The 5000-nt window shown below is 50.4% G+C and overlaps 3 non-coding genes across 3 annotated transcripts in view; all 3 read left to right on the forward strand.

The window, feature by feature from the left end:
* Nucleotides 1–1724: 1724 nt before the first annotated feature.
* On the forward strand, nucleotides 1725–3626 carry LOC142986956 (small subunit ribosomal RNA). Its single transcript, XR_012960481.1, has one exon. It is a non-coding gene; the product is annotated as a small subunit ribosomal RNA (ribosomal RNA).
* Nucleotides 3627–4079: 453 nt separating this feature from the next.
* Nucleotides 4080–4236, forward strand: LOC142986940 (5.8S ribosomal RNA). The gene has a single exon (XR_012960466.1). It is a non-coding gene; the product is annotated as a 5.8S ribosomal RNA (ribosomal RNA).
* A 494-nt stretch (nucleotides 4237–4730) lies between these two features.
* Nucleotides 4731–5000, forward strand: part of LOC142986918 (large subunit ribosomal RNA) — a 3926-nt gene continuing 3656 nt past the window's right edge. The window contains exon 1 of the ribosomal RNA XR_012960445.1: nucleotides 4731–5000. This exon is cut by the window's right edge and continues 3656 nt beyond it. This is a non-coding gene — a ribosomal RNA (large subunit ribosomal RNA).

The raw sequence follows: 5000 nt of genomic DNA on the forward strand, positions 1-5000 counted from the left end.
TTTTTGGGACTGTGGTACGAAGGGGAACGGCGACGGGGGAGGGGGAGGGGGGGGGGGGTGATAAGACCGGGGAGGGGGGGGGGGTGCTCGCATGCACCCCCTCCTGCAATCAATATACGATCACACAATGACGCACCATAGCACTACCTCTACCCTCCCCCCTCCCCTCCCCTTAATCACCCACCGCCCCCTTGAACCCCTTTGCTCCCCCTCTCCCTCCCCGTCTACCCGCTATCACTGTAATAATACCCTGCCGATCCGACTACTGAAAAAACCCTCCTATATTCAGCAAATTAAGCCCCCCCCCCCCCCGCTCCCCCCTCCCCTCTTGGCCTGGGGGGGGGTGAGGGGTGAGGCGTCGGAGGTCTGGGTAATTGTGTCATCGACAGGACAAAAACAAAATCCTGCTCGTCGAACACACATATGTATATTATTATGTACACACACACGGCGAAACGCGCAAACCCGACGACACAGACTCTACGATTTGACATATGTGTACAGCGGTGCGATCGTCATTTGTTTCACGACAAACGACGATCGGCGGCGAGTGCGAGCGCGAGATAGAGCTGTTTCACAACATAGAGTCAGTCTCCGTCGTTTGTTGTCTCACTTCGGCGACTCGACTCTGTGTTGTTGACGGGCGGCGGGCGCGCATCATCACGAAAAACACATATATATGCACCCCGAAAGAAAACAAAAAAAAACGGTGTGCATATATATGTGTTATGTGTTATAATCGTCTACGAATTGGACTGTGTGCTAGTGTTGTCATGTGTGTTTCTACTCTACACAGCAACATATGTGCACACACGAAGTAGTTGTACGATTATCACGAGTAGAGAGTGATGTATGTGCTTGACCGCGGCGGAGTGTTTTCGACGCGACGAATAAAATCTTTGCTATAAGAAAACACTCTCTCGACTCTCGTTCGTGTACCGTCCGTGAGTGTGCATTCGTTCGTTCGTTCGTTCGTTCGTTCGTTCGTTCGTGCGCCGCCGCTGTGCAGGCTAGGGCGACAACGCGTTCTTATTCGTTGTCCGCTCTATCATAAATATTTATCATCACTCTCGTTTGTTCGATAATAGAGAGTACGAGAAAGAGACGACGCTAGACTTTGCTACCTATGTATATATGTAATAAAGTCGCGTCGTTACAGACAGACAGGACGACTCGACTATCGTCGTCGTCGTCGTCGTCGTCGTTCGTCGTCTCTCGTATTCTCTCGGATAAAACGAGAGAGATAGATGAATCTCTTTAACTGTGTGGGCCGACGGACCGTTGTGTATGCACGAGTCCGTATAGAATCGAAGCGGTCCCGAGAAAAATTATACTTACACCTCTATCTAGCGAGGCATTACTCTATAGACACCGGGCGGAATCGTGATTGTTTCACATCCGTATTGTGTTAAACGTTTTTTTAAATAAAATGTGAACGCGTCTCGGTACGAACGTTCCCAATTGGGGCCACGTCAGTGTGTCCTGAAAATGCAGGCGGGCAGCGGACGTTTGACGTGTTTGAGATACAACCGTTTCAAACGTTCGCCCGTCGGCGACCCCAAACTCTCTATGTGCGCACAACACTACATATAAATATTTATTTACATGTGCGTGTTGTGTGTACGTTTTACAGAGCTCGCCCGTAACGCGTCGGCGTGATCTAGGATCGTCGACGCGCGGGATCGACGGAGTGCGCGCTACGAGCGCGTGTTCTATTCGATAGCTCCCTGGTTGATCCTGCCAGTAGTTATATGCTTGTCTCAAAGATTAAGCCATGCATGTCTCAGTGCAAGCCGTATTAAGGCGATACCGCGAATGGCTCAATATATCAGTTTTGGTTCCTTAGATCTTACTCAGTTACTTGGATAACTGTGGTAATTCTAGAGCTAATACATGCAATCAGAACTCTGACCAGTGATGGGATGAGTGCTTTTATTAGATCAAAACCAATCGACGGAGGGCCCCGCGTCTGAAGTCGTTAATTTTGATGAATCTGGATAACTTTTGCCGATCGCATGGTCCAGTACCGGCGACGCATCTTTCAAATGTCTGCCTTATCAACTTTCGATGGTAGTTTCTGCGACTACCATGGTTGTCACGGGTAACGGGGAATCAGGGTTCGATTCCGGAGAGGGAGCCTGAGAAACGGCTACCACATCCAAGGAAGGCAGCAGGCGCGCAAATTACCCACTCCCGGCACGGGGAGGTAGTGACGAAAAATAACGATACGGGACTCTTACGAGGCCTCGTAATCGGAATGAGTACACTTTAAATATTTTAACGAGGAACAATTGGAGGGCAAGTCTGGTGCCAGCAGCCGCGGTAATTCCAGCTCCAATAGCGTATACTAAAATTGTTGCGGTTAAAAAGCTCGTAGTTGCATTTGTGCGCCGCGCTGTCGGTGCACCGCATCCGCGGTGATACTGACACGTCTGCGGAGCATATCGTCGGTGAGCCGGCGGTAATACGCCGGTTCAATATCAAAATCCTATCGCGGTGCTCTTCGGTGAGTGTCGAGGTGGGCCGACAATTTTACTTTGAACAAATTAGAGTGCTCAAAGCGGGCTCAAAATGCTGCTTGAATATTTCGTGCATGGAATAATAGAATATGATCTCGGTTCTATTTTGTTGGTTTTCAGAACTCCGAGGTAATGATTAATAGGGATAACTGGGGGCATTCGTATTGCGACGTTAGAGGTGAAATTCTTGGATCGTCGCAAGACGAACATCAGCGAAAGCATTTGCCAAAGGTGTTTTCATCAATCAAGAACGAAAGTTAGAGGTTCGAAGGCGATTAGATACCGCCCTAGTTCTAACCGTAAATATGTCATCTAGCGATCCGCCGACGTTACTACAATGGCTCGGCGGGCAGCTTCCGGGAAACCAAAGATTTTGGACTCCGGGGGGAGTATGGTTGCAAAGCTGAAACTTAAAGGAATTGACGGAAGGGCACCACCAGGAGTGGAGCCTGCGGCTTAATTTGACTCAACACGGGAAATCTCACCAGGCCCGGACACCGGAAGGATTGACAGATTAACAGCTCTTTCTTGATTCGGTGGGTGGTGGTGCATGGCCGTTCTTAGTTGGTGGAGCGATTTGTCTGGTTAATTCCGGTAACGAACGAGACTCTAGCCTGCTAAATAGGCGTCGTCATTTAGGTGTGCGTGGCTCCGTCACGCAACTCACTGGCGACGTATTAAAATTCTTCTTAGAGGGACCGGCGGCTTCGAGCCGCACGAGATTGAGCAATAACAGGTCTGTGATGCCCTTAGATGTCCTGGGCCGCACGCGCGCTACACTGAAGGAATCAGCATGTTCTCCCTGGCCTAGAGGCCCGGGCAACCCGCTGAAACTCCTTCGTGCTGGGGATTGGGGTTTGCAATTATCCCCCATAAACGAGGAATTCCTAGTAAGCGCGAGTCATAAGCTCGCGTTGATTACGTCCCTGCCCTTTGTACACACCGCCCGTCGCTACTACCGATTGAATGATTTAGTGAGGTCTTCGGACCGACACGCGGTGGCTTCACGGCCGTCGGCGTTGCTGGGAAGTTGACCAAACTTGATCATTTAGAGGAAGTAAAAGTCGTAACAAGGTTTCCGTAGGGGAACCTGCGGAAGGATCATTAACGTGTTGTCGTTGTTGTCGTCGCGCTGTTTTTGTTGTCGTTGTGCACACACAACACACACGATGAACGATGATGGACGATGATGGTGATGATAATATTTATATATCCTAAACACCCAAAACTCAAAAAAGAGACTCTGTTCGACGGTGGGTGGCGCATCTCGCGCCGCCACCCGACGAACGTATCTCGCGTCGCGCTCGTCGTAACTTCAACGTAGACTGGTATACAAATCCGCTACCACGAGTTGATACCTCGACGAGAGCGCTCGTCAATCGAACGCACATAACGAGAACACGCGAGAGCGTCATTGTTGCGGTAGGCGCGCTTGTATCGTGTGTCGTGTATCGTTATACCACAAACATAATATATGTATGTACATACATATGTAACATTTGTAACTTGTAACATTTAACACACACAATATTATCCATGCGGTAGTGGTGTAAAAACTATTACCCTGGACGGTGGATCACTTGGCTCGCGGGTCGATGAAGAACGCAGTTAACTGCGCGTCATAGTGTGAACTGCAGGACACATTTGAACATCGACATTTCGAACGCACATTGCGGTCCGTGGAGACACATCCAGGACCACTCCTGTCTGAGGGGCCGGCTGTATAAAATACAAATGCCACATTGCGCCCTTACGGGGGCGCACATGACGGTTCATTGTGACGTCGACTAATAGTCCTCGTCCCAATGTCCGTTTAAATATCAACGATGAACCACACACGTGTCGATTGTGATGATGATCATGCGACGACGTTTACACAAACGTTGTCGAACGACCGGCGGTGTGCCGCCTGCGGACAGTGCATGATATGCGAAATATCTCATATCGCGCACATATACGCTAGCGGCGCGCTCGACTCTTCGAAATACTTTTGCCGCATGGCGGTGTATGTATAGAGAGGGTTGAGCGTGTGTGTACGCACGCACCGTGTTATGTGTCGTGAGTGATTTAATATCGTCGCGATCTTCGCGCAATACACACAGTAGGCGGACTCGACGTCCGAAGAGCGCATCGACGCCGTCGTCGTTCCTCCGGGACGGTTGCGTCGTCGTAACGCTGACGGATATCGCGTCTGCCTCATTTTTTTATCGTTGGCCTCAGATCAGGGAGGATCACCCGCCGAATTTAAGCATATTAGTAAGCGGAGGAAAAGAAACTAACTAGGATTTCCTTAGTAGCGGCGAGCGAACAGGAAAGAAGCCCAGCACTGAATCCCGCCGTTGTTCAGGCGGCGGGAGATGTGGTGTTCGGGAGGTTCCGCTTTCTCGTCGCGGTCGCTCCTGTCCAAGTTCGTCTTGAACGGGGCCGTTTTCCCGCAGAGGGTGCCAGGCCCGTAGCGACGGAGGACCGTGGCGAGAGGGA

Source organism: Anticarsia gemmatalis, unplaced genomic scaffold (genome assembly GCF_050436995.1).
Source record: "Anticarsia gemmatalis isolate Benzon Research Colony breed Stoneville strain unplaced genomic scaffold, ilAntGemm2 primary ctg00000049.1, whole genome shotgun sequence".
Lineage (NCBI taxonomy): Eukaryota > Metazoa > Arthropoda > Insecta > Lepidoptera > Erebidae > Anticarsia > Anticarsia gemmatalis.